Source organism: Syngnathus acus, chromosome 10 (genome assembly GCF_901709675.1).
Source record: "Syngnathus acus chromosome 10, fSynAcu1.2, whole genome shotgun sequence".
NCBI lineage: Eukaryota > Metazoa > Chordata > Actinopteri > Syngnathiformes > Syngnathidae > Syngnathus > Syngnathus acus.
The window spans coordinates 7,120,019-7,144,680 of record NC_051095.1 but is presented as its reverse complement, the minus strand read 5'-3'; the positions used below and the strand labels follow the sequence as shown (position 1 = coordinate 7,144,680).

General features: G+C 42.7%; 1 pseudogene; it reads left to right on the top strand.

Annotated features, from left to right (window-relative positions):
• Nucleotides 1–6,779: 6,779 nt before the first annotated feature.
• Nucleotides 6,780–6,898, top strand: LOC119129758 (annotated as a pseudogene).
• The last annotated feature ends 17,764 nt before the right edge of the window (nt 6,899–24,662 follow it).

The window sequence follows — 24,662 nt, the reverse complement described above, 5'->3', positions numbered from 1 at the left end:
GTCACCATTCCATTCCACTGCATTGCATTCTTGTAAGTGTCCCGATACTTTTTCTTCACTTCCATAGAAGTCCCAAAGGATTTTACTCAAAACTGTACTACACATTTTTCCCACATTCCACTTCCTATCAGTATCTGTCAATTCTTCTGTGTACTCTTTTTGGCCACGTATGAAATCTGGCGTTCTTCCTCCAGGGTCCAGGAGGCGTGTGGAGTTTGGGCGATGAGGGGGACGGGCCGGGAACGAAGAAGGCGGATCACAGACGACGCGAGCGAAGCCAAGGAGGCCGACGGCGCTGGCATAGCGATGGATGGCAACAACTTGTTCAAAGGCGGCTGATGAAAAATGGATGTTAAATGGTGTGGAGAGCCGTCGGGGCGCTCAGACGGTCGTGGGCACATCAAACACCTCTGCTGTATCTGCGTCTTTTTTGAAAAGTGCTAGCAAATCCTTTAGAAGCGAGCCACACAGACGCATTAAAACCACTTTGAACTGTTAAATTGTTCCCAGCGACGTGGACGAAGCGAAACGTTTTTTTTTTTTCTTCTCCTCGGTGTTTGAGAATAGATAAACAGCGGCAATGTTAAATTCTTGTCTTGTTTTACTGTTTGATAGAGAGCCGCATCAAAGGCAGAGCGTCCCCGCAGCGGGAAGCAAATTAATGTGGAGAGGAACGCGTTGTGCAGACATTTTATTTCCGTCACCACGCTTTGACCCTCATGGTTCAAATATTAGAAAAGTTTGCAATGTGAGGAGAACAATGATGAGCACGGTGTTGAATTTATTTTCTTTTGGAATTATGATTTTAAGTGGAATGTAAATTTGAATTTTTCAAATTTATCTATTGTGAGTAGACCCACAAAAAAAAGGCGCAAGAAGCCATACCAGAAAAGACACAAGAAGTACGCCATTTTTTATCAGGATCCTCCAACGTCATAATCAGATCTTGAACAAATGTCTTCCAAGAGATTCCTCGAGATGGACTCTGTTCAACATGGTCTTCAAAATCATCCGTCTGTCACCCCTCTCAAATCTGGCTGTCCAAAATAAGCTTGTGGTTATTCTTTTGTGTCTCTTTGATTGGCTGTGAGGAGATTTTCTCAAACAATCACACCAAGTGGCGTCTGATATCTGAGGAGGCCCGGCCGGCCTATGCGAAAGCCCCTGCTGCCTAACTTAGACCCCGGCTGAGACGGGAGGGTCTGCGAAATGCCTAAAAGCTTCTAATCTCCTAAGAAGTCTGCTGCATGACGACCGAGAGGAGCGAGAGAGAGAGAGAGAGCGTGTTCGCTGCAAGTCCAAAGAAAACTTTGGAGAATTTTCTTCTTCTTGTGCTGCCGTGTCTTTATCGCAGACGGGCCATGCGCTCCAGGCTGAGCGTTTCCTGGCAGGAGAGCCCAGTGGAATCATGGGAGGCAGGAAGAAAGCGTGTGTGTGTGTGTGTGTGTCAAATAAAACAACACTAAATATTTCATGTGCTGAATTTTCTTTGGAATAAAGCAGCTTTTGTTTTCATGCGCTCTCCCGCTATTCCCTCCACCCGCCCCCCCAGCCACCAAACCCGCACCCCCAGTCGTTAATATTGAAAGGGTCACACAACAGTCCCACGTTGTTTACACCTTTTTTGAAAATGTGCAAAAAGTACAATAAGTTTTAACACATTGATTTAATTAATTTTCTATCCAATGTGGTATGAAAATGTATTTTTGGAAACACTTGAAAAATGACTCAAGTAAATAAACGGGAAGTGCACTAAAAAGTCTCATGTACAAACGAAACAGAAAGTCGGCCATTTTGTTTTGAGACCCTTTTTTTAAGCCGTGTTCGGCACAAAGTTGTTGGTACTTGTGTGGAGCTTCCTCTCGAGATTCTTTTTTTCTCTTCTTCTTCATCTCTTAGCCTCTCAACTAGCTTCTCATCTGCTTCTTTTGCCCCACTTGACTGCGATGATGATGATGAGATTCCGGTCGCCGTGGCAACCAGCGGGACTCCCGCAAGCCTGTCTCCTCTAATTCGGTCGGTGTTCATTTGCATAGAAATAACATTTGGGGAATGAATGAGCGATTCCCCTCCGGTCCCAACACGTGTCCCCCCTACCCACCCACACCTCCCGTCAAGAACGCCGTTTAGCTCGTGACGGGAATGATGAAGATGACAACACGGAAGATGTGATGCCATCTCCGCCGGCGCACCGCTCCTTCTTTTAATGCGACTTTTATTGCGCTCATATTTCATCAAACAATCTCCACAACAAGCGGCTGACGGTGTAATTAGCCTACAGGGGTGGGGGAAGCGGGTTTCTCCCGGTTAATTTAGGACGCTTCAACGCTGAGAAATGGCTGAAGTGGCGAGATTTCAAGAGGGAATCAGCAGTTAAGCACATGTCCTGGCTCATTTGGTTGAAATCACTTGTTTTCATGCGGGTTGGTCTTCTTGAGAAAAAAACTTTCCTTTAATTCAGATTCGTATTTGAAATTTACCCGTGAATGCGTAAACGTATTGATTCGGGATTCAGGAATGACATGAGTATGGAAGTCGTCAAGATCCTCATCACGACATTGGTGTGCCGAGTATGCGCTTTGGCGACACCGCGACATCATAAAATATTTACACGGTTGGGCTCACATCCGGCTTTCAAACAGCAGTACCGCCATTAAGAGAATTAAATCCCGCCAAGAAGGGCCTCTCCGAGAGAACATCAATTGTCCATTATCTTCCCGCTCGGTCGCCGGGAGTTTTTCAGACACTCTCACTTAGCCCGACGACCGGTCTGCGGGAGACGCTCAACGCCCCGCTGGGATGAGAATGGCGTCGGCGTGAACGACGGCCTCCGACTTTTACTCCGCAGCGTTTTTGTTCAAAACGATGTGGTGATATCAAACGACGACACAAGGTTACCGTTATGAATTAGAAATTCAAACCAGTCTAGCGAGTATTTCCAACCTTGATGACAATGTTAAGGATTTCTGCTTGGGGTCACGAGACAAAGGTTAGGTGTTCAAAGTAGGGTTTCAATTCAGGATTGGAGACTCAAAAGTGGAAAGAAGCAAAGGATAGGATTTCAGACAGGGTTTGAGTTTCAAAGCAGGGTTTTAAGCCCTGATTACAGTTTCAAATTTTGGTTTCAAGACAGGGTTAGGTTTTCAAACTCAAGTTGAGGTTTCAAAATAGGGTTTTGAGAAAGGGGAAGAGAAGTAGGGTATCAAGCCTGGGTAAGTGTTGTTAGTTGTAAATGATCAACATAATAGTTGAGTTGTTTTCAAAATTCGGGTGTGACTATTTATTTTTTTGGACAGAAATGTCCAAACATTTTCTTTGCGTGTGTGTGTGTGCGTGTGCATGTGTGTATGTTTGTGTGTGTGGGTGGTCCATGAGGATCACGCGCAGATGTTTTTGTCGCATTTCCGTTCTGTCGTGTTCCCGCTCGGCTCGGCGGTGGCGATAAACAGCGCAGATGCATGCTGGGAGATTTCAGCACAGCTGGCACGCCGACGCCATCTGCGTCCACGACTTTTCATTAGTCATTCTCCATTTTGACTTGTGGCGCGAGATGCTTGTCAACGCACGCCCGTCACCAAAAAAACCCAACAACCTTCTATCGTATCCCCCACGTGAACGCTACCTCACCTCGTCTGCTGTCCTCCACTCAGCGGATGACACGCGAATTCCAGCTAGGTTTCAACACGGCGCATCAGGCCTGTCACGTTTTACAAGCAACAACGTAACAACAACACAACAATAACACAACACACAGGAAACATAATAATACATGAGCACAACAAAGGCAAAACACGCAGCCAAAACAGCAAGAAAATATCTGTACAATAATAACGCAAGTTAATATGCTAACAACAAAACAATGACAAGATAACAAAAACAACACAACAGCACAGCAAGAACCCACAAGAGGAACAATACAGTAACAACTAAAACCAACGTAAGAACAAGAACATAACCACAATACAGCAATACATTTCTCTGGAAAATATGACGTCTAAAAAATTTTTATTTTCTCAAAACCATGTATGATCTTTTACTCAAAATGAATTGTCTTTGTGTGAAAATTGAAATATCCCATTTTTTTCCTGGAAATAATTTTTTTTCAATGACTGTAATTTTCGGACTATAAGCCGCACCGGACTATAAACCGCACCAGCTAAAACTCGTGATTCAGGGTTCAAAATTTGCGAAAAAAGTCGCGGCTTATTGTCCGAAAATTACGGTACATATATTTTCTCAAAATGTAACTTTGTCTCAATTTTTTTTTAAATGAGACACTTTTATTTTCCTCAGAATTTCCTTTCTTTTCCTTGGAAGTACATTTTCTTTTGCTTGATCATATGAGGTTTCTTTTTGGGATATGACTCTGTCAAATCGTATTTCTAGTTTCCTCTATTTTCTTCCCTTACAATAAAGCAGCTGATTTCCTGGGTCGTAAAATTTGGATGAGTTAAAACACACAAGCGCTAAAAAGCAATTTGCGTCCTGTTGTTGTTGCGATCATGTCGTCCATGTTGAGTAAATGCGTTCAATGGCTGCCTCCAGATGGCCGTGTGATTGGCTGCCATCGAATTTGTGCTCCGTCACGACGATGAGAACACTTTTGACTAGCGAGTTGTCGCCAGCCAACGTTATGTGCGTTTGTAGCATTTTCTCTGCTCTGTGTTGAGAAACTCAAAAAGAAAGCACCTGTGAGCTGGCGGCCAAACACTCGTTGACGCCTCCAACTCTTGCCAACCTCTACGTTCCCGCTTCCCATGAGTGCTTTTAATTACAAGCGCCGTGTGTGTGTGTGTGTGTGTGTGTGTGTGTGTGTGTGTGTGTGTGTGTGTGTACGCTGCTCTTTTAAATGCATGCATATGGACGAATTGCGTTTTATGTTTAATTATAAAACAAAGCCGCTAAATCAATGCCGCCCAATCTGCCAACGTTAAGCTGACAGATGCAGCCGACACCTTGCTATGGCGACGTAAAGACAACAAGCTTCTAAAGTTCATTTTATAATCTGACTTGGCCCACTCTACATTATTGAATTGAATTTGATTTTTGAACAAAATTTGAAAAATAATGAATAAAACAGATAAATAAAGAAGCAAACACTCGGAAAAAAAATAGTAGGAAGAAGAATCAACCTTTTAACTCTTACTCCTTTCTGTTTTAACTAAAGTATTCCAAACTTAATATCCTTGTAATTTTACATCAAAACATAAATGTATAATTTACATTTTAAATCCATATGACAAAAACTTCATCTCATCCATATCCTACCAGAAATGTTGCACCTGTTTACTAGATAAAATACAAATGTCTATAACAACATGAATTAAAAATATATCCAATATTCATTCTTGTAATTTACATGGTTTCTAAACAAAAGAATTAGTACTTTACTTCCTTAATATTACACATTTGTCCCTCGAAAAGTTTACTTAAATCATGTAATATTTTGTCTTTCTTCTTTTGACAAGATACCACCTCAGTCTTGACTATATGTCATTTTTATTTATTTATAATTTATTCTCCAAATCTGATGATGTCTTTTTCCTCATGACAAACAGTAAATCATTGGAACCTAAGAGGTTATCTTTTTTCTACCATTATGTGTGGCGAGTATTTTTATTTATTTTTTTCTCTGTGCCTTTTTCCCGTCCTGGTCCGGATGACATCATGTTGATAATCATCAGCGAATGCGAGCCGGCCACGTGGCTAATAGGAATTCACGTCTTTTTGTCGTGCAGATAAGGCCGGTCGGCGGTGTGATGGATGGCGCCGCGACAAGCGCCCCGCCAACGTGCATGCACCGGTAGGACGTTCTCGGGTTCTTGTGCTCCTCGTGGACACCCTGACGAATGCTGGGTAATTCATCATCATATTGTGAATAAGTTTGTTTTCATGAAATGGAGCTGTCTTACCCAGTCTTATCCTTGTACTTCTGTCACTGTTTAGTTTACATAAGTCAATTTCTTCAAAGGCGAACCCAATAACCTCTAAACCAGTGTTTCCCAACCAGAGATATTCAGCTGTGCTTTGGGAATTTGTCCAATATTTATTGCAGAGTGCATTGTAAATAAACTTTTATTTTCTGTGAAAAAAAAACCCCCACCAATGCAATGTCTATCTCCCTGTTGTGGCCACCTGTTGCTAGGCAGAATTTGTAGCGTAAAAGCCCTCTAAATAAATGAAAATCAGGCAATTTGCGTTCATGTGTGGACATTGTTTTGTTTTCACGTGCTTGTTTGGCTTCTTACGCTCTACTTGCTGAAATGTTTTCTGTTGTTGTCCCCCCCGTCCAACACACACACACCTCCTTGCCCTACCCTGTCGTCCTTTTCTACTTCATCCGGCACAGTGGTCGGACATACATTTGCTCTTACGGTAATGCCAAACGTTTCCCCACGGGAAGGGCGTCATGATGGCTTTACACTTAACCAAAGATGATCCAAAGCGACCCACACGGGCGTTGTCATCGTCATGCAGATGCCGATGCATGCGTGGCAGCAACACATGAATTATTTGTGTTTTGGGAGCTTGGCAGATGCGAAAGTCTTGATGAAAGGAAATAAATCAGGCGGTGGCGGCACAGAATCATCATCCCCGCTGACTCAACCAATCAGCGACAAATAACTCGGCGCTGGTGAGTTTGTCGCGCCTGTTCCCCCACCGGGCCAATCAGGAGTCTTTCAAATTTGCCCTGTTTAGGATTCACACAAGTTAATGGGGGGGGGTATGAAGACCCCTTTCTACTATTTTGGCTTTTAGCTCCCAAAACGGTTACCTAATCATACGGCCATACTACCCTGAGAGTGAGTGATCTCGTCCGATCTCGAAAGCTAAGCAGGGTCGGGCCTTGTTAGTACTTGGATGGGAGACAGCCTGGGAATACCAGGTGCGATAAGCTTGACCAGCTCAGTGACCTTGTGGTATGAGTGTCCGCCCTGAGACTGGGAGGTCGTGGGTTTGATCCCTGGCCGAGTCATACCAAAAGACTATAAAATGGAACCCGATGCCTCCCTGCTGGACACTCACCATTCAGGGTTGCATTGGGGGTGCTGTGAAGAGCTGCGCCCCACAGTCATTATTAGCAGTGTATAGCTTCTACGATGGAAGCTTGTCTGAGGACGACCTAACAATCATATCAGGCTCTTTTAATCAAACAAAAGGTGACGTTTACTTTTAAATCAAACGTAAACCCTCTTTGCCAAGAATAGGGATAAAACCGGGCTAGCAAACAGCAATGGTCAATGTATAGCGGTCGCTTGGCAGAAAACCTTTCTGCATTTGTGTCACGTGACTGCGTCACCTGACTTCCAGCCACGCCCCCAGTCAAGCCAATCACCAGCACCTACCTCGGCTCGTCAGGTCAGCTCTATTTAAACTCGGTGAATCAAGCTAGTGGTTGTCAGTTAGTCTCCTTACCCTGCCAGTGATGCCACTGTTAACTGTGCTCTGCCCGAACGAATCCCGTTGCTGACTTTGCTCGTGTTCCGACTCGCCTGTCCTGACTGCCGCGTGTCTTGACTACCTGCTTGCCCCAACTACCTGCTTGCTCGCGCTGTGCTCAGCCACATCAGCCATTTTGAGGTAAGGCGGTATGCTAAATTTGGGTAGTTGAATTCATATCTAATTTATATGAAGTGTATGTTCAATAACTCAAAATCGACCTTATTAAATCATTAAGTCTCATACATCAAACTTAGACAATACTTTTTGTCCTCTTGTATTTTTGTATCACCTTGAGTTATTCCAACTTTAGTCTAAAAAATATATACTCTGATTGCGTTTTTTTTAAAGTCCCCATCCAATAAATTTCGTATAGCAGCATATTTATTGACTCCCACAATTTGTAGGCACATTAAATTGTTTTGTCGACGTGGAGAAATGAAAAAAAAATCCCGTCAAGTCAATTTGAGGCCTGAATGCTGTTTGTCTGCATGCGCGTCACGCGGTGAAAAAGATTTGATCCCGTCGGAGACGTTTGTGTAGACGTCCTCTAAGGAGAGCTGTCAGCTCGCTCCTGCGCCAATGAAGAGAAATGAAGCCTCACCGTTAAACGCCGGCCTGGAAAATTGCGCGTGACAGACGGACAAACAAGGCTAAATTTGCTGTCTTTCAACTGGTTTCATCACACCGCCGCCAAAGCAGTCTCCTCGACACAGACAGCATTCATGTTGGCTTTTACTACACTCGCTGCAACGACCAGCTTTGGATATTTTTTTTTTCTCTTTTTGCATTCGAATAAAAGGAACGAAACAGTTGCTATAAATATTCCAGAAAATTCATTATGGCCAAGTACCATTTATTTTCATGTTTCAATGTTTGTCTAGACCAGAGGTAGGCATTTTTGAATTTTTCTTAAAGTAGCTTTTTTATGACCAATGTAACAATGCTGAATGATGTGCTGATTAAGTCAATATTCAAATTGATTGTGCAAGACGGTTAGGTTGAAAAAGCTAGCAATGCTTGTTGATCTTTAGGCTACTCGTACGTCATATTTGGACGTGATGTTTGTGATTTGCTTGTTGACAAAGTGGAATAATTGAGGACAAAAGGAAATGTTGTTGCGGTGCTGTAAACAAATCAGCGGAAAGGTCAGAGGGTCTAATTGGTCAGATTTGTCTTGGGGATAACCGACGCTGACATTTGTTAAGATTGGTTGCAGATGCCGATTAACGATGCTGACATTTCACCCTTTCCAATACACAGCAGGGGGCGTGTTTGTGTCGTCTTTTGACCAACATTAAGTGCAATGCATTTTTAAACATAAAGCCAAGACAATTTAACTTAGTTAACAATGTGAAATGTAGTAGGTGTGTCACGATTAGACCCTAGAAAAAGTTTAAGAAGCAGAAGTTGGAAAGTCACCATGTCTGTCATTTTGGTGTAAAGAAGCTATTTGGTGCTCATTCAGCTCGTTCAACGCCATAAAACAGGAAACTCCAGTAATAACTCAGCAAAGTCAGATGAGGTACCACCTGTATACTGTAGAGGGCGGTAGTTTTCTTACAGGTGTTGGTTTATTTGCAACGTCTGCAAATAATCATCCTCAAACATGTCATAAAAGTGTCACCAAAGATGACTTTTGAGTGTTTTTGTGATAGCCATGTCTGAAAGTGCGTGGTCCTCACAGCGGGGGAAAGACCAGGATCTTGACTTCTTCATAAATCTTGCCAGCAGGAATGTGCTTCAGGGGTTGCGTTTTTCACCACGGGGACGTTTAAAAAGCCAACAGTGTCCCTTCCGCACAACAGCAGCACAGCAGAGAGGAAGAACAAGTTAAGAAGTGATGGACAGTGTGCGTGTGTGTGTGTGTGTTTGTATGCGTGCGTGCGTGTAATGCGCGGGTGTTGGGTCCACATCCCGAAATAATCCAATTCCACGGAGGATGACTCAAACCGTCTTTGAGCTTCGGAGTCGAGCAGCATGGAAACGAGCCGGCGAGTCTGAGGCGCTGAGGTGCGACCTTCCCCAGGGAGAAACAGCCCACGTCCCTTCCGGCTGGATTCACCAGAATTTTTTTTTGTTTTTTACTGGGACATCTGACATTAGGATTCTCTCCGAGTGCAGCAAAAATGATGCAAGCGGAGAGTGTCTCCAAGTCGTCTTTGAAAAACCTGAAAGTCTTTTTGGACTCTTTCATCCGACCATTTCTCAGACTTTTTTTCTGTATTGTTTGACTCACTGGCTGCTCTCAATTAGTCACAAAGATTGAAGCAGAAATCTTTGACGGCACATAGCAGAACTCCTAAGACAAACGAGGAGGTGACCCGAGGGCTTTTCCTTTCAACATTCATCATGTTCACCCAAGAAACGTGTATTTTTTTTTTCAACTCATCAACTCTGAATGCAACAAAGGAAGTCCGGAACAAAAAAAAACCACCCCCATCCTTACTACTTGTTTCAAAACAGAACCCTATCTTGAAAATCTACTTTGGAACTTGAAATTTAACGTTGTATTGAAACCCTATCACCATGAACTTGAAACTCAACCCTGAACTTGGATTGAAGCCCTCGACCAGGGGCAGGCAAGTCCAGTTCAAGGGAGCCGTTTTCTAGGTCTCCCTGTTGCAGCACACCTTATCAGCGAGCTCTGTCGAAGCTTGGTAACGATTCAGATCGAGCGGCTCTCTAGGACCGGACTTGCCTACCCCTGTCCTGGATCCTGCTTGAGGCCTTAATTTGAGTGCTCAACATTGGCAATAAAGATCAAGCCCATTCCGATCAAGATCTTATTCCGAATAAGAGGGTTGATTGTTAATCTAATCAGCGTGCATTGAAAACAGTCATCCGGAAATATCAGCGCAAATCGTCTTTACCCCGCATGTTTGTGATGTCAGTATCTGCGTTTCTGTTATTCCCAGAAATTAGTAAAAGCAGAGCGACCAAAAACCATGACAGGCGCAAGAGTTGATCATTTGATCATAATTTTAACCAAAACTAATTGGATTGAATATATATATATTTTTTTTTAGGTAAAGGTAACCAATATCTTGAAAGCATCATACTACCGTATTTTCCGCACTATAAGGCGCACTGGATTATAAGGCGCACCTTAAATGAATGGCCCATTTTAAAACTTTGTCCATATATAAGGCGCACCGGATTATAAGGCCCACCTTAAATGAATGGCCCAATTTAAAACTTTGTCCATATATAAAATGTATACATTTGGCCCGCGGGCCAGACTTTGGACACGCCTGCTGTAGTGGCTCAATATTGGTCCATATGTAAGGCGCACTGTCGGCATTTGAGAAAATTGGAGGTTTTTAGGTGCACCTTATAGTGCGGAAAATACGGTACTTTAACATTCTCATTTGAAAGTCCTGCCTTGAAACTCTGTCTTGAAACTGAAATGCCAAACAAACAGTGAAGACCATAAAGAATCTGTTTAAAAGGACTCCAATTATGTTTCTGTCTATTCTTATAGAAGACAACTTTTTCATTGTTGTTAAAAATACAGTGACGTGTGACCTTCTTCTTCGTTGGTGTTGACAGTGATGGTGGTGTAAACAGGCCTCATTTGCATATCTATTGCAATTCATTTACAAGTACTTGTTCTTCTTCTTTCAGCTTGATTGGGCCTCATTTGCCGCCTTTTCACCACCAATCGCCCGCCCGAGTGTTTGCTTGACTGCGGGGGCACTCAATGATGATATTGTTGATGATGATGATGTCAGTGTCCCCTTAAAATCTTTCTTGTTCCCTGCGCCTCAGCTCCACGCTACTTAATGGTTGCTCGGCATCTTGTTGTGGTTTTACGAGGAAGACATCCTCTTTGCCATCTCAGATGAGCCGTCATGTTCACAGGAAGAACAATTTGGTCGTTTGTTTGAGTCCGCTCACCAACAATGAAGTGGGCTGACAGTTTTAGAATCAGATTTTAACACCCTTGATCACAATTGACTGCAGCAGATAGTTTCTCTTTTTCAAACAATACTCGTTAAATATATTAAAGTCCCTTTAAATTGAAATAATTGTAATAGAGAAGAGGCGGCTCGGTGGCGCACTGGGTAGCACGTCCGCCTCACAGTTAGGAGGGTGCGGGTTCGATTCCACCTCCGGCCCTCCCTGTGTGGAGTTTGCATGTTCTCCCCGGGCCCGCGTGGGTTTTCTCCGGGCACTCCGGTTTCCTCCCACATCCCAAAAACATGCTTGGTAGGCCGATTGAAGACTCCAAATTGTCCCTAGGTGTGAGTGCGAGTTCAAATGGTTGTTTGTCTCTGTGTGCCCTGCGATTGGCTGGCAACCGGTTCAGGGTGTCCCCCGCCTACTGCCCGATGACGGCTGGGATAGGCTCCGGCACTCCCGCGACCCCCGTGGGGACTAAGCGGTTCAGAAAATGGATGGATGGATGGAATAGAGAAGACTGTTGATGGAAATTTTTAATTGTATATCATGAACGCTCATTAACGTGGAAATTAGCACTTGTACGGCTTAGAAAATGGAGGCTAACGATTTCCTATTTCTAGACTGTTACTTTTCGTGAGCAGGTGTTATTCAAGCTTGTTTTCACTTCCCCCACACAGTGCTTGACATCCCCTTTCAACAGTTCGTGTTTGGAGAAGTGAAGATATCATGCATCTATGATACAACCATCACAATGCAGCCTCTAGACTGCTTTTGATTGACGGATGTTTGGACACGTGGCGCAACATTCCTGGGTGGTTGTGAATCGCAAAAATGTGCTTACATCCGCCAAGGAGCTGTCAGCATTTGTTGTTCTCTGAGAGAAAACATTGGCTAGTTTTTTGTAAAAGGACAATAAGCTCATTTTCAGGTCAGCCTTGGACCTGGCTGGAAACGTGGACTGCTAATGTGCTGGAGCATTCATGCATCTGTGATCTTGAGAAACACTTGACTTGTTTTATCTCGTTCAAGTGTCGCTCATGAGATTGAATTATGAACAGTTTTAGGAGTGATATTAAACACCTCTGCTTTTTCTAATATCCTCCCTGAATCTAGCTTTGCTCTACTTGTTTACCAGTTAATTCAAACTAGCGACCAACCTTATCACCCAAATTGATCCTAACAATTACACCTCACTGTTGGCGAATCATTTTACCCTAGCACTAAATACTGAAAATTGCTGATCCTAATGGTTAGGTTAAACCCCCAAACGTACTTTTTCTGGATTGGTTTATGTGACCGGGTAAACCTGACTTGACTAATTCATAGTCAGTTTCTGATTAAATTGGAGGTGGAATTGTTGAAACGTGTAAATTTCCTTTTCCCAATGTTCTCCCTGAAAAAGTAATAACATCAAAGATTATCTGCAGTTATTCTCCCAGCTGGATAATTGATGCACCGGCAACTTTTAATCAGCCTTCTCATCTGTTATTAACGCCATCAGCGTAAACGAGATGCTAGTAAGCGACTTCACCAGCGACCGATCGCCTCACAGCGACAGCGCATCATGTTCAGGGCGAGACGTCGACATCTGGCGGTGAAGCCGAAGGCGGGGTACCACAAGGGGAAGGAGGGTATTGAGCTATCCCGTGACAATATTTCAGGGTAAAATCCAGCGCAACCATATGCTGCCTTTTAAAAGCCGTCTCTTTTGCCCACTTTGCTTGTTTAAAGAGAGCTGGCAAGCTACTTAAGGAAGTGCTCGTTAGACAGTGTGTTTGGGAGGACAGCAGGGAGCCTTTTGCAGTTTATTTATTTTTTCTGCCTTTCAAACTGCTGACCAGTGGCTGGCTGCCTTTGCAGTCTCCTCATGTGGATTCAGTGTTTGATTCCCAGTCGGATGAGACATTACCTACTATCACACCGAAACGTGTCAAACGTAAACCACAAACCCTAAGACGTAACCTTAAATCTAAAGCCCCAAACCCAACAACACCTCCTATTGGAACAACTACTTTAAATAATAACCTGAATAAAAATAACCATGAATTGAAATATGTGTTTGATTTGGGCTTCGGATTTCCTGTGTGGAGTTCGCATGTTCTCCCCGTGCCTGCGTGGTACTCCGGTTTCCTCCCACATTCCAGAAAAGCTGGGATAGGCTCCAGCACAGCTGCGACCCTTGTGAAAATAAGCGCTAAGGAAAATGAATGAATGAATTGATTTCAATCTAAATCAAATCCCCTGACCACAACGCTAATCCTTAACCTATTTAGAACTAACCCTACCTGTGCTTGGATACACTTATCGATGTAATGGGTTTTCGTATTTTTTTAAGATTTTGGTTCTTACCCCTGAAACCTTATGCAGAGCCTTATCTCCTAACCCTAATCCCAACCTCTCTTTTTGCCTGATTTTGCTGGCGGGGACTGAGATATTAAGAGTGCTGGCAGGCCACTTAAAGTGCTCGTTAGTGAGCGTGTTTTGGGGGCGTGGGGGACTCGCAAACTGCTGACCATAGGCTCCCTCCCACTTTTCTCTTCCCCAGTGACAGTTTGAAGACTACGAATTGAAGGCTTTCCCCACCGCCGTTGCTCAATGCTTCCAACCAAAGATGCTACATCCGCAGAAAAGTAACAAGAGCCAATTGTCGTTAGCATCTGGATGAACGCCAGCACTGAATTAAGTGAGGCTGACGGCAGCGAGATCGCACAAACTCTCTGGTGAAGTCATACTGATGAATAACGAGAGGAGGCTGTGTGTGTGTCACTTGGTGACAATCAGACTCTCCCTAACGCAAATCCCACTAATCCTAATGTTCTAATCTTTAACTACTAACCCGAACCCTAATTTCCACCTTAACCCGCTAGCCCTAACCTGACCTCGAAGCTGGCAATGGCACTCTGGCGGGCTTTTTCTGCGTTTTGCCGTGAGAACGTTGCACCGCAGTCAGTAGATTTTCAAACGGGACCTCTCATCGTTGGAAGGATCTGTCGGCCGCTGAGTGATGTGAAGTGATGTTTCTTCCCTTTCGGGGGATGACGGTGTGGAGTGCTTATGAGACAGATGGAAATAAAAAAGAGACTTGAGAAGTGCTCCAGTAGCAAAATGAGCCTCGGCGGTGCACTTTGGGGGACGACTTGGGCAACCTCCATGACCTCCGCTGTCAGCATTCGGGATGGTAGCGAGACATGACACTTCCATCATATTTAAGTCTGTACACTTGAAATGCAATATATTGTAATATATAATATAATATAATGCATATTGTTTTATGTACCTACAGTTTTTTCTTGTATTGACTGTCTATATACTATGACTAATAGCTATTTTAAAATTTTATGGTCTATTCAGACCATATTTCACACCTCCACTTCTAATATAATGGCACGGCCAAGATCAACCTGAAGACATCACGCACGACATGATTATCTGCTAAGATTATCTTGAGAACTGGGGCCGACCTACGATTGTCGAGAGGGAAGATTCGAGGCTAATTTTCGGGCCGATTATCCTGCCTTGTGAACCACAATTTAGTGAATGTCCCTCTAATTCTTATTATTTACATCATATTTAATAAATATCAAAGAAGTGGCGTGTGTGTGTGCGTGTGTTTATAATCTACATTCTAGTGTATCTTGACATATTTAATGTCTATTCTGTACACCTCAAATTTTTCATATTTGCACAAATAATAATAATAATGTATGTCCTTCTGATTTCATATTTAATGTCAACCTGCATGTAAAGTTCCATATTTACATTATAGATATCTGATGGAGCATTTTTCCATCTTATTAAATCCATGCACCTCTAATGTAGAAATTATGTATCATATTTAATATAATTCTCTTTAATTTATCCTATTCCTCTAATGTTCTATTTCTAAATCATGATTAATGCAAGAACAACTCTAATATGCCATATTTATATCATATGTAATTCATGTTCGTCCAATATACTATTTACTGTGCTTTTTGATGTTCTGCTCTGTAGCACATGTAAACCCCTTCAAAAATCATAATTTGCTGTTTTCTGGACTTCCCCTGTTGATTGGCAGCATAAATTCAGCCTTAAAGCAAACATGTCAAGTGGGAAAAAACAACAACAGCTGTCTGCTGCCTCTCCAGCGACTGTTAGCAGGGATTGCTTAGCAACGTGAAGCGAGAGGTAGCTCGGCGACCGCCCTCCTTGCGGGTACACGACTTACAAAACGGTCGCACCTGAATCACTTCAGCACATGAAACAAAGTCGGAATCTTAACATCTGTTTGACTTTGCGGTTGCGAGGAACAGTGGAGGAGGATCAGTGGCGGCGGGTGCAACAAACTGCAGGAAGACAGAGATAGTAAAGCAGAAAGCAGGAGGGGGGGAAAAAAATCTTGGAAAACCAACATAGGTGGGAAGTATATAAGGACGATAACACAGGAATTACAAGAACAGTCAAGTAAACAGATACTGTGTGCAAGAAATGTCACGATATGTTCCTCTGCCTCAGCAACGCTTGTTTTTCATTCTCATTCGCACAACAGCAGGCAAGAATTTAATAATCACCAGTTTATTTTCAGGTATAGACCAAATCAGAAAGTTCTCGATCAGATGTGACGGGCAACCTCGACTTGTAAATTTGTTTTTTTCCCTTGGAGATCATAGATTAAGCAAGATCACGACATGGCACGCCTCTATGAGTAAAATTTTAATTTACCACATTTCTAAATGTAAAATAATTTCACAAAGGTTTTTATATCAGGACGTCATTACGTATAAACCCATCGACACTCTCTGGTTGGACCTCAACCAAAAGCAGGCGAGTGGCTGGAAAGAACGGCAGCAGGATTTAGCCAGAGGAGAAGAAGTCAAAAGAATGTCACTACCCTTAAAACGCTGGCACAAAACTGCAATTTCACTCGAAAAAAAATGAATTCCCAGCTCTCCACTGAAGCCTTTTCAGTTTCTATTCCACTTTGGCCCGCCCGTTCTCTCCGGTAAATAGTCCTCACCGAATGCTTTCTGGGCCAAAACACTTTTGGTCGACCGCTCCATCGCCTCCGCTCACTACTTTCCATCAATTGGAAATCTGTGGGCATCGCACCTCAGACACCCAATCCTGGCCAGACAACTCCAGAGGGTATTAAACAAACATAAGCCTCCGATGGAGTGGCGGCTGGAGTGCGAGATGGCTGCCGTGATAGGATTGCTGGATGGAGGGAGACGACAATCTTAAGCGCTGCGAAACTGACATGAAGTGGAGAGAGGGGAGAGAGAAAAGACATTTTTAACACAATGACACTGAAACGGTGAGACAAAAGAAATAATGGCTGCGAACATTGAAGAAAAAAAAAGCGCAAGGACCTTGACCAGGACGTGTCCTATGATGCGTTTGACTGGATTCCAACAGACTAAGATATGAAAATAATTTGGAATGTTCCTGAGCTGTTGGTGGCTTAAAAAATGCTTTTGAATCGCAAGCGTCTGATTAGTCTTTTACGATCTATTTGGGGGGGGGGGGGGCACTGAGAGCACAATACTATCTAAACCGAGGCAAATTTAATTGCTGACATAACTGAGGAGGGGTCAAGACAGAATCAAGACCAAGACAGAATCAAGACCAAGACAGAAAGGGTGAGAATCAAAGCTCAGAATTTACTGACCAAGACCAAGATATTAAGGAGCAGAGAATAATACGGACAATAAGCCTATACCATGGCTTTGGGGAGACCAAACAAAGTCTAGCTAAAACCAAGATTTAGAGTAGTCTAGACTGAGTCAAGACTGCATTCGCAAAGCAGTGATGAAACTGACACTGACAATGGTTTAAAGGAGCTGAGACAGAGTTGAGATTATGAATTAGGTCAACACAGGGTTGAGATACAAACAAGACCAAGACTTTTCAGAAACAAGACCCAGTTTAGAAAATTATTTTATTTTAGACACTGTTAAGATAAAAAATGTATGTGGGTCAAGGCAAAGATTTGAAAGACCCGTGCCTAGGCTTTAAGGAGCTGAGAATAATTCAAGATCATATCATGGCTTTTGTTGAGTCTTTAAGGAGCAATACCGAGTGAGAGCACACAATTTGAGTAGTTGAGATTAAGTGAGGGTGATAGTCACAACAAAGATATTAAGGCACTGAGACCCAATCAAGACCAATAGTTTAGGCCCCTTTGAATAATTCAAGACCATTCGATGAGCCTAAATCAGAAGAAGGCTTTAAGGAGATGACACCAAGTCAAAACTAAGATTTTGAGTGAAATAAAATTGAGATAGTCACCTCTAAGATTTGTAGGAGCTACTATCCAGTCAAGATCGAGATTTTAAGGGTGTTTAGACTGCCAAAGTCATGCCCAAATCTCGGAGTTCTAGTCAGATTGAAGAGAAACACTTTTAGGGGCTGGCAGTAAATCAAACCCAAGTTTAGGGAGGTCAGACCCTAACCACCCCAATCTCTAACCCCAGCCTAAAATCTTCATTTAACTCATAAACCAATGCTATCCTAAAACCTCTAACCCTAATTCTACCTCCTTAACACTATCCAGAACAATACATTACAAATACTAACCCTAGTCTTGGACACTTGCTAACTAATCCGAAATCTATCCCCCAAAACTCATATAACAATCTGACCCAAAGCCCTAAAACCTAAACCTAACCAATAATCCTACTCCAAAAAGACAGAGTCAAAACCAACATTTGATAGGGTTGAGTCTCAGACAAAAACTGCAAGGGGGAAAGGAGCACAAAATAGGACATTTGAATGGAGTCCAATGAACTAAATGATGAAAAGAATTTGAGACATTCCTGGGGTGTCTGTGTCTGATGAAAGTTTTTCAGTGAGATGACATCATTGGATTTGCGACTCCCCTGGCGACCCTTTGGATTTACCCTCAGACGAGCTCGCCCTGGCCGAATTCTGCAGAGGGGCTCGGCACGGGCGCATCAAAGGCGGGCGGTGTGTAAATAATGAAGACGGCAAAGTGTGAAATGTGTTGATGAAAGTGTTGTGCGGCGCGAGGCAAAGTGCGGCAGACGTTCAGCTTTTAGGAGCATGCTGAGACATGCAAGCTCCAGGGAACCTATCTCCTTTTTGGGTTCCCACTACAGAGGCTTGCTTCTGATTTTACGGGGGCCAGAAAAGGCTTCAAAAAGCCTTTAAGAAGACAGTGTACACACAAATACACACACTTATGAAGATTTTTCATTTTTTTTACACCTTGATGCAAGCCGCATCAAAGAAATGTATTATTTGAAAAAGAGAAAGGAACTATTTCGTCATGATTTTGAGTTAGAATGTAGTTTATTTTTCTTGTGTATGTCTGTCTTGTCAACTTATTGTTACATCTTGTGCTCTTGTGTTACCCAATCAGCTCCCCAGGTCCAGGTGTTCGTTGTCTCGTCAGTTTGTATTTAGTTCACTGCTTTCCTTCCGTCCTTGTTGGTTTCATCTGAGTGTGTCCGTGCCACGTTGTCTTGTCATTTTTCAACCCATGTTCATACCCAGCCCAGTGTTTTCTTAGCTTTTGTGTAGTAATTGCTCTTTGGATTTTGGATTTTCAATTGTCTCTGAACCTTATTTTGCCTTATCCCCTTTATAATAAATTATCTATTTTTTCACATCTGGTTGCTTCCCTCCACTTGGAGCCTCACTCCTGTTGCGTACTTAACATGTTTAACTACCGTATTTTCCGGAATATAAGGCGCACCTAAAAACCTAAGATTTTCTCAAACGCCAACAGTGCGCCTTATAGTCCAGTGCGCCTTATATATGGACCAAATTCCTAAATTTAAACTGGCCCGAAGCATTGTGTCATGAAATCAATCATAAGTGGCCCGCTGAAGACTATGAACCATGAATCAAAAAGACTATGGATCATTATTTTGTGATTATGAAGTAATGTGTTGCGTCTGAAGTTGAAATTAAAAAGCTAAAATGGAGAATGATTTGATTTGGATTAAAAATCTGACATGATGCATTCGTGGTGTGCCTTATAGTCCGGTGCGCCTTATATAAGGACAAAGTTTTAAAATGGGCCATTCATTGAAGGTGCGCCTTATAGTCCGGTGCGCCTTATAGTCCGGAAAATACGGTAAATTACCTTTAAGTAAGTTGTATTAAATTTAAAATATTATGTAATTATGCAGCAGTAGAAGTCTTTAAACATTGGATATGATACGATAGATTATGTATAGAAATTCAACAGAATGTAAATTCGGCAAACTAGACATTTATAGACATCAACTGTAATGTGAATCTGACACATTACAGGTAGAAAGAACATGAAGTATGATGTATGGAAGATCCAAAGACTTTCCAGATGTGTGCTTCCATTTTCTGGTTGACATCAGGTTAGCGCCGTTGTCAAATTGGGTTCATTTGGGCGTGACGAAACCTCCAAACACAAGCCGACGCAGGTAGAAGAACTCCCGTGCAGGTACACTGAGCAGCTCAAGCTGCCATGTTGCACTTCACGTTATCGATCGGAACCACTGGGATGAAAGAAATCTCTGCCAGCAGTGTCATTCCCTGAACGAGGTTACTCGCAATCACAGCACTGATGCAACTTAGCAGATTTGTTGATAGATTTAGCAACTTTGGAATGACCGCTGTAACCATGCAATCACAACCCCACGCAACGGCCGTGTCATTTTTAGCAATAAATAGACCTGCCTTTAGCACCATCTCCAGAAAATGAATTGGTCACACCGAGCCAAAGGGCTCATACGTCTGTATTTCCCCCTTCTCATTAGCTGCATACACTTCACTAAGTACGTTTGGGCTCCAATTTCAGGCCAGGCTTAAATGTTTTACGAGTTTAAACCCATTCACCTCAATTGGCTCCCAGTCGGTTTCACACCAAAGGCTAGGAAGACACTGTGACAACAGAGTGTACGTTTTTCATTCATTCAATTTAATTTGGGGGGCCATGGCTTGGTTATGATTCTGCTGAGAAAAAACGCAGCAGACACTCACTGGCCGCGTCAGGTCAGAATATCAAATTCTACGGATACCATTACGCACAAAAAGTCAAAACCCTGAGGGAACCGAGATGCACAAGTCAAGATCAAGGCTTCCAGCAGTTGAGTCTCAATCGAGACCAAGGAAAGACTAAGACCAAATCAAGACAAAGAAAAAGACCAAATTAAGTCTTGCAAGGAATGACACTGACTCAAGACTAAGATGAAATCATGCCCAAGACTTTGAGGGGTCAAGACCGGGGTCACTTGGGATCTTAAGATTAGGGGATGCTTTGAGAATAATTGGCAATATGTTTCGTGTATGTGAAGCCTTTTGAGACTGCTTGTGATTTAGAGCTATATAAATAAACTTGACTTGACCTAACTTGAAGACCGAGACCAAGTCAAGAACAAGACTTTGAATGGTTCAGACCTTCGCAATTCACACTGATTTTCCCGGACTGTATTAATACTTTGCAACAAATCTTGTGCTCTATGCTGTTTTTTTGGGGGTAATGTATGCCATCCCAATTAAATGTCCCAAAAATATATGCAGTACATAGTATTCATAATAATTTACCACCATCTTTGATGCTCACAAGACATTAGATCCAGAAAAAGCTTAAATGTAGGAATATTTTATGCTTGCTTGCTTTTATAACAATATGATATTTATGACTTCATTAAAGGATAAATTGATTTTTTTTTTTTATTGCAGCTGCTGCTCCTCAGTCAGCCTTGCTACCACATCACAAAGAGGAAGATTAAGATTGGTTAAATTCACACTGAAATCAATCTACAATCATAACCTCTGTGGAGATAATCACCAAAATCCTCTATCAAACCACAAGCGCACTGATTGGTGTTTGAATAAGAATATGTTGAATATGCCACATATAAAGGCTTGGCAGGTGCAGTTTTAAACATACTAACAGGTTCCCATGAGTGGAAGTCTTGGGAATGAGTCAAGATTAAGATGTTGAAGGCTTAAGACTGAATCGAGAGAAAGAAACTCAGACCAAGACTAAGGGTGTATTCAGACCTGACTGCTTTAAACGGACCACGGTTCGATTGGAACACTGGTCCGGGCCTTTTGTGCAGGTGTGAATACACGCAAATGAATCCTGGTGCGGATTAAAGAAACGGACCCACTTTTTCAAGTGGTCTCTGGTGCGGTTTGCTTCAGGTGTGAATAGAAATAGCGAAGACCAACAGCACAAATAAAATGCAGAGCAGGAACACAGCACGTAGGACTCGCATTTTTTCCTCCATTTGTGCTCTGTGTGCCGCCCTGGTCATTGCTGTCCAATGGGAGCACAGATCGTCACAAGCGTGGCTGTGTATACAAAATATATACTTCACCTGCAAAATGTACAGTCTGAATAGGAACCACAACAAACGAAAAAAGTTAAGTAAGTTTTTGGTCCGGACCAATCAAGCAGACTAAAGGACTGTTCTGAATACACCCTAAGTAACATGACACCAAGTATAGACCAAGACTTTAGGGATTTGAGACCAAGCCAAACCAAGACTTTGTTGACTCAAGACCAAGACTAGGCTAACACCAAGTTCAGACCTGAATTTTGAGGCGGTAAAACTAACTCAAGACTAAGGAATTGAGACCAAGTCAAGATTTTGAGGAGTTGAAAACAAACTACAGAATCTGAAACCAAGTCTATGCAAAAACCTGACAAAATTGTACCAAGGCCACTTGAGGGGTCAGGCTTGTAGAACATTTTCAGTCTTCAAACTGTCATTCATGGCAGAAATAATATCATGTTTGCATTCAAACCAGAATAATCTCAAGATCTACATTGCTTCGAAAACATCCTATCCAGACAGTTGTTGGGAGGTTGTCGTGGTTTCATGAATTCATCCAAAAGTACTCCGTTCCAAGCCGACGTGATCCCGCAGTGGGGTAAAACAAGCGAAAGCTCATAAAAAGATGAAAAAGTTTATTGCTGGTGTAGCTCATAAAGAAACACATGACGCAGACTTTACAAGCCAAACTCGGCAGTGAAGCCCTGCTGATAATTATACCGCACAGGACGCATCATTAAAACAACTCACTGAAAGCCAATAACATTTGTGGCACTCTGCACCATACCTCAATAAAAAGCACGGGCGGACTTTCAGTGCATTTGGTACGTGGGCCTTCAGTGGGTCTTATCTGATGTAATCAACCACTATTACATTAAACAAAATTATACAAACCATAAATATGATTCAAAATCGCAATATAATGGCAATGCTCTGTCACGTGCATCGTCCAACTCTGGAACAGGTTTCTGACCAACCAACCAGATGACGTAAAAGTGCTGATATTATAGTGAATTTCAAATCTGCCTGGTTCAAGAAGGAGAAGCATCGGAGTTAAGCAAGCCTGCACAAAAGAATGTAAGAATATTCCAGATCCTCCTCTCATTAGTCCAGCCGGCACGTTCTCAAGTATGAGACCACTTCAGGATTGCGGAATTAGAAATGAAGCCGGTGACAGACGGCCCTGGGTTCCGCTGGTTAATGATGGCGGCCATGGGAAGTCTTCAGATGCCGGAAAGACAAGAACAATGACAAACAGCAGCACTACCTATAGACATTTGGGAGCAGAACGTGACATTGTTAGCAGAGCTGACTTATACACTGCTCATCCGTTTGCCTTCATTATGCGGTTTTTCTGTCTTTGAGGATTATTTGCAGTCGTTTATTTTTAATCTGCAAGGAGCCGTTTATCGTTAATATGGCAATTCTTGGTCTGTGTCCTCCTTTGTATTTATCAGGCAGGGAAGTGTTTGTTGTGTTCTCAGGACTTCTTTATGCTTCCTATTCCATACACTTGGACCGCAGGGGTCAAACTCAAGGCCCGGGGGCCAGATACGGCCCGCCACATCATTTTATGTGGCCCGCGAAGACAAATTGTGCATCAAATTCGTGTGTCATTACTAGAATTGCAAATTGTCTTCACTTTTAATAATAGTTTTTTTTAAAAATATTTGACCAGTTTTTACTCATCTGATTTGAAAACTAGTTATTTGTCAGTTTGTTTTGTAGTTTTTACTGTATATAATATGAGGTACTCATACGTTTATTTGGGTTGACAGTCATAATGGCCCTCCGAAAGAAGCTATGACTACAATGGGGCCCGCGTAAAAAATGAGTTTGACACCCCTGACTTGGACAGAAATAGAAGAAAAGAAGGCATTAGGTACTCTGCATTCTCAGCCTAAAATCTATCTCAGATTGACCAAAAAATCAAGGAATTAATGTCCTTAAATATTTTGCAATACCTGTCTATGACTCAACGATAGTTCAATCTAATTATTGTCCTTTGCAAATTCTACGTAGTCTTTAAATGTCTATACTGTGTTTTTGTTTCTATTCTCTGTGACAATTGGAAGAAAGAACCGGAGTATGTCCGCGTTACATTCCTCACGCTAACCAATTGTTTTGGACTCGAGGAGTCAAGTGTGTTAGATTCTCGTCGTTTGTCAAACGGGGTGAACGAGAAAGTTCCGTAGGGGCAAAAGTGCTTTTCATAAAAATCACAGAGAGAGTCAATGATTTCCTTCATTGACAAAAAGGCGCGAGGCTCTCAATCACTGTCGGCATCCTCAAAGCGCCGCCGCCGATGACAAATGTAAGTGAAAAGCCTCCTGACACGAGCGTCTGATGGCTGTGCCGCTTTGCCGCCTGTTGGGAATTCATCCCAATCAATCCTGACAAGTTGGCTCCTTCAAAGTTGCCGTGGTTACGCACCTCTGAGACGGGTTTTGCTTTGTTAACTTGCGCTATGCAGTGCTTCAGTGGTTAGCACCTCTGCCTTGCGGTTCTGGGTTCGAACCTCGACTGGGATAGTTTGCATATTCAATTTCATCAGATCTCTGCCTGCATGCGTTTTGTTCGGCACTCCAGTTTACTTCCACATCTCCAAAAATTGTTAACGGTTAATTGATGACTCTAAATTGGTTATGTGAGTGTGATTGTTTATATGTTCCTGTGATTGGCTCTGTGATCTTGCATGCTATTGACATGAAAGGGAAATTTTCCCCCCAGCCACTCAAAAGGGGGCGTTTGGTTTCGCACTGTTTTGATTGACATGTAGCAAAGAACGACTACTCTCTCGAGCGGTCGCGGTTTGTCTTTTTCTCATCATCATTGGGAACGCGAGTAATTTCCATCAGGACGACGGCGACGTCCCCTGACAGGGTCCATGCATGAGCTGACATCCATTGAGAGAAATGATGGAATTAGGCGGGAAGCCCACTCCTGGGGTGTTGCTCTGTGATGAGAGTAAGGTAGATTGGGGGGGTAGCTAATTAGCCTTTTATTACTGGGGGCCAATCCACTGTCCCAAAGGGCCTCATCGAGCTC